Consider the following 5,922-nt stretch of genomic DNA (forward strand, 5'->3'; position numbering starts at 1 on the left):
TAAATTCAAATGGACATTTATTCAAGAACCAATATTCATTGTACAATTCATACATGTTCAAATAGCAGAATTTCAAACCTGCACTTGGCTTCAAAATCAGAAGAAAAAAAAACAAAAAAAACAAAAAAAATCCTGAATTTGCACCAGTACAAGTCTTAGCTGATAGATTCACATGTTTCTTAAAGACGATTCTTAAACATAAGTGCAAGTCTGAGTACCCTAGTATACACTGAGCTGCTGAATCAACTTTCTTCTTTGGAACCGCCTCACAAATAGCAAATACATGTGTTTGGTTCTTTGCTTTGGACCCATATCTGTCAAGTATAACATATCCCTGAGCACACACTGGATTCTAACAAAACTTATCTGCAATATTTGAGATGAACCTAATTACAATGGTGAACTGAGATAGAGTTACCATAAGGAAAAAATTGAGATGTTAAGGAAATAGTATTACCTCACTGCTTGTCCCAAAGGTAGTAATCTACTTCCATCAGTTACAAGACCTTTGAACCTAAAACAGAACATGTGAGAAATAACTGGTGGGATTTTCAGGATTCCCATCCCTTCCTACTACTTCAATAGTTACCTAAGATCACCAAATGGTATTCCCATACATTATATAGTACTTTAATTTTACACAAATATAAAAGAATAAAAAAAAACATGACCTATAAGATCCTGGACCAAATTATAAACCTTAGACTACTTTGAGTTGCAGGAAGGGTAATGGATCGCAAAGATCAAAATTTTCGAGCTCATAATGAGAGTAATTTTAAGAAAACTATGAAACTTCATGCATATGAATCAGTATCCCACGGCTAATTGCACTCCATATGAAAGAATGAGATGCCGTCCAAGGGTATCTAACAAGAAAATGTAAGCGAGGAAGGCTGGATCTATGAACCTAGTAGATAAGTACCAAATAATCAGAGTAAATTATCAAACTTAGTAATAAATGTTTCACTAACTGAAGCTGAAAATATCTCATGGGATAGTTATACATACCCCTCCAGTGCTAATAGCCTTTGTTGAAGTAATACGAACATTAGGTTTCCTCAGCACATCAACTGCTTAGGGACTACAAGTCATAGTTCATCTGCGAACCAACTCATAATTCACAATTATAAAAGATATGAGTACCAGTTGTGTGTCTCAAGCAAACCAAACCCACCAAAATTAAAATTAAGACAAAAGAGAAGAAAACATCCCATGAAAAACTAATAAGTATATGATCTTGTCTGCCTAAAACAGAAAGAGAGGAGTAGCAATGGCCACTCATTAACTTAAGCTCACCTCTTCTCCCATATGAAGTAACAAAACCTAAAAGTCATTTTCTGGAGAGAAATGTCCTTAACGGTACAGATCTGCTCCTTTACAACACAAGGTTTTTTCCCTCTATAACACTGAAACAACATTATCTAAAGGTCGTTCGAATCTGTTTGAATCTAATAATTGTACTACAACAAAGACTATCTACATTATATATGTAATACAAAGAAGAATTAACTTTCTAATAACCAATTAACATTAATTCTGGCTATCTAATCAGATCATTGGAAGAAGCAAAAAAAAAATGAAGTTAGAGAGTTATCAACTTGGTTATAGTTTTACATGATAAATTAGATGTTGAAACTTAAAATCATAAAAATGAGAGAAAGAACGAGATCTTACCTGTTGTTGGTGATGTTGATCATCCAGGACCACCATAGCCTTGGTAAGAATACATGTTAGGATCTTGAGAAGCTGAAACATATGCATAGGTTTCATAAACTCCATTGTATTTGTATATGTTGCAGCATGCCACTGGTTTGGATCAGCATGCTGCGGAACCATACACCAGATGAATCCTACATTTAGGCAGATTAGTTTGTTACCCATGCGTATAACACTTAAATAGAGCAATATTTAAGAAGAAGGGACATAAATCATCTTTCACTATCATCCCTATGCTAAAACTGCATTTTCAACAATTACAATCCAAGGCCTAACGCAATCAATTACAAAATCAGTTTGAGCATCAACCCCATAATTTGACTATGTACTACAACTACATTTGAGCAAGAGGATGTACAGTCATGCAGACCAGACCAATAGTATGGATCACTTTGCAGACTGCACAAAGATAAATCGTTGAGATGTTAGTTAACCCAAGTTCTGATGAAATGTGAAAAATGAAGGAAAAACAAAACCAAGCATGACATGAGGCCAAAGCGACCACAGCAGTATGCTCATAACCTTGCAAAACTTTTCGCTTTCCAATTTTTTTGGACTTCTCCCTGAATTTGCAAACAAGAAAGTTAGTGAACCAAAGACAGTTAATTACATACAGAATTGTAGAAAAGATCCAAAATAGGAGAACAAACAAGTAATTTTTTTTACCTCCTTTTCGTTACAGATATGCAGATGCAACTCTCTTGGATGCTAATTCAACTTTCTTCAATGAAGCCTCCTCTTAAACCTGTGTTTGTCTCTCTACTTGCTTCAAATCTAAACTACCTGAAAAATAACCAACAATAGCAATGAGTGGGTCTATTTTTCCCTGTCATAAACACACAAAAAAAGAAGACCGCCATGCATCAACACCAACAAAACAGAGGAAAATAGAACCAACAACTCTACAACAAACCTATATTAGCAGCTCGACTGAAGCAAAATTCAAAGTCCAGCCCCAGTGTATTGTAGATCATCCCTAAGAAAATGTTTGTCCTGAAGGTAGTAAACTACTGCCACCATCTACAAGACCTTTGAACCTAATTAAACAACAAAAATGGAAGTAAGTAAAAGAAAAATTTAATGGAAAAGATTCCATAAATATATATTTCTTGCAAAAATGGGGAAACTGCATGATGCAAGGGTAAATAAAGAATACAAGTACGCAACAAGTGCATTTCTCTTTCCATCACCACATGCAAAAAAATTAAACAATTAACTTCAAAAAATGTTCAACGTAAAGTACAAGAAGAAACCCAAGTATACCATTGCATCTACATAACTTAAACCTTCCTTTTGTACATGGCTGAAGCTAAGGTCTTTTCTATCTAAAGTTTAACTCCAATCCCGATTCAACTACATAAATATCAGTTAATTGTAACAAGCATAAGACAATGAGAATGTAATACCAGGAACAAGACAAAATATAGGTATTTATCAATGAGAGAGTTGGAAAAATACGGTAAGGATTTTGGTGGTTGAGGAGTCCAATTTTGGGACACAAAGAAGTCAAAAAAAATTGAACGGGGTAACTTATAGGATCAATTAGCTATTACCAATAATCATGTGATGCGACAAGACATTCAACGACAGTTGCTTAGTTGAGTAATATAGTTGAACTAGCATAGAAAATCTAAGAACACAACAAAATGCAACATGGGAGTTAAAGAATGATACTTACCCACAAGCCTACTTCACCAATTATTGGTTCCGAAGATCTTGTTGAATTGCTCTTGCAGAGCTGTCTGCTCCCTCAGAACCTGATCCGATTGCATTTGCATCAAAAATGTGCCAGACGGGTCTGTGTAATATCTGCAAACATAGCCTTACAGTTTATAAGTTGTCTAAAATAAACACCAATCTGAGTGTGCTAATACAAGATAAAAATTTGGCACGCCATCCTAATTCCTAAGCATCCTTACAAAAGAATTACAAATACAATACTTGAAATATATGAGGAATATAAAAAAAGGCTAAAAACTTACAGGCTCTTCCCGTTTCTGCCATGACCAGCAATGAGAAGAGTGATACACCAAAAATACGAGACTGTTGGGAACCACAACAACCAAGACCATAACTAATTCATGGACCTAAAACAATAAGGAATGACGTAAAGAAAGAACTGACTGTGGACTCTTCTTCGCCTTGACATGATTGTAGTGCAATAGCACATAAATCTTGTGTTGTGGGTTCACAAGTCAACCTAAAAATTAGAACCATTTACTGAACTACCCAATATTATTTATCTAGCGTCCTGTATCCAATAGTTCAACTTCAAAAATCAGATGTCTTATAGCTCCACAATTTTCAGTTCATATGGAAAAGTTTACTATCAGTCCATACAAGTGGCATTGGCAAGCAACGCTTACAGCTTATTATTTACTAAGTTTTGTAAACTAACCACCACAATGACAACACACTTTCCACAATCCATTCAAGAAATAGTATGCGTAAGCACTTTGGTAGAGAATCCCTTCTAAAAATGGCACAAACATAGAAACTCCAACAAATGCATTTGATAACTACTCGGTACTCACACATTCTTACCAGATTGATACATGCATCTAATAATTAAAAAAGAGTGCGGCAAGTGCAAAATGTTGGAATACTAAACATTGTAATAACATGTTGAAAATATACTTGAACCTATCATTAACATACTCAACAACACATTTAAAAAAATACTAAACACACATATCAAGAATACACTAAATATGGTTCATACTAAAACAATTGTGAACAAGGAAATAGAAAATAATCAGATTTGTGGGTAATTATTAAACGCAAACAAAGTTATGAAACAAAGAACAGACCATCAACTGTGAAGTGATACGCTCTCAATTTCAGTTGACCCAAGCTACAAACAAACAAGAAAAAACCCAAACCAATCATGACCAAAAACACAGAAATTAGGTTACAAAATTTTCAGTTAGAAACTAAAAATTATGTATTTTTAGTTTTGTTGTTTACCTTAATAGCTTCAATCGCATACTCAACCAGAAAACATCTCCCCTCAGGTGAGAAAGTATTCACACCTATATCATACTTTGTCCTGCAGACAAACAAAGATCCCAAAAATATCAAAATCTATTGAAAAGAAACAAAATTAAAAAAACCTAAAAGGCCTTTTTCTCACCACATCTTCGATTGTTTAACCTCTTAAAAGATCTGTAAAAAAAACAAATTCATCAGAAGTGAAGTGTGATATCAATCTAATATTATGTATTAGAGATAAAATTCTGAGAATAATTTGATTAGTGATAGCATTGATAACTATTAAATGGGAAAATTAGGATTTATACATTTCGAAATAGAGAGTTAGGGTTTCTGATTGCGATGGAAAAAATCGAAGATTGGGTTTTGGAAGTTATTGATGAACAAAAGGGGATGTTGGTCGACCATGAAGGATTTTACTGTTTTTACAGATATTTACAGAGAGTTAGGGTTTCTGATTGCGGCAACAACAAATACATAGACATATATGAGGGTTATTTGATTTATAAAATTTCACTACACCAAATCTATGTTTTCCTAACAATCGATTTCCTAACAAATTTTATTTTAGTAACTCTAGTGATCCATTATAATTCTACTAACCCTTATAAAGGGTTAGCAAAACAAGGAATAGTTACCATAATTAGGAATTAATTCGTAGAAACTAAATAACTATTCAAAGTGTGAGATTATTAATTATTCATATCTAACACACTTTATACTAAATAACTATTACAACTATTTCTACCCAAAATTGGATGATACTAAAATCAACCCCATGTTTATAATTCTTTATCATTTTTATAAGTAACACACTTTGACATAGCTAATTTAGAATCATTAGCCCTGTTGGAAAGAGGAAGCAATCATGCAGATATGTTGATTCATGATTAGTCTTGGTAAGAAAATGGAACATGGGGGTGGTAGGTTCATAAGAAAAAAATGGCTTTTTTCTTTGGTTATGAGAGAGCCAGGGAGGAGAAACGATAGAGTAATAGAGGAGAGAGAGATGTGAGCTAAAACTGAAATAGAAATGGGAAAGTGGTCGTCTCGAAAAGTGAACCATAAGAAAAACTATGTTCATCCGTAGCAGTATGGATTGTTAAAATGAGGGAAAAAAATGGTAAATATAGTACGACCCGTTTTAACCAATGAATTTGTTCTTCGTGTTTTACTATATCCGCGACGGTCTTGATCGGTCAAAGGTCAAACATC

The 5,922-nt window shown here is 33.9% G+C and overlaps 1 long non-coding RNA gene across 5 annotated transcripts; it reads right to left on the bottom strand.

Annotated features, from left to right (window-relative positions):
* Window positions 1-5,270, bottom strand: LOC113278337. 5 transcript variants are annotated; one of them, XR_003325456.1, is made up of 11 exons: window positions 5,016-5,270; window positions 4,850-4,881; window positions 4,684-4,765; window positions 4,527-4,570; window positions 3,395-3,525; window positions 2,630-2,753; window positions 2,383-2,499; window positions 2,239-2,279; window positions 1,675-2,115; window positions 458-1,099; window positions 1-366 (listed from the first exon to the last, which is right to left on the bottom strand). It is a non-coding gene; the product is annotated as an uncharacterized LOC113278337 (long non-coding RNA). The 5 variants fall into 5 exon arrangements; XR_003325452.1 differs by having other exon boundaries at window positions 458-514; window positions 1,009-1,099; window positions 1,675-2,279; XR_003325455.1 differs by having other exon boundaries at window positions 458-907; window positions 1,009-1,099; window positions 1,675-2,279.
* Between the last annotated feature and the right edge of the window lie 652 nt (window positions 5,271-5,922).

Source organism: Papaver somniferum, chromosome 1 (assembly GCF_003573695.1).
Source record: "Papaver somniferum cultivar HN1 chromosome 1, ASM357369v1, whole genome shotgun sequence".
Taxonomy (NCBI): domain Eukaryota; kingdom Viridiplantae; phylum Streptophyta; class Magnoliopsida; order Ranunculales; family Papaveraceae; genus Papaver; species Papaver somniferum.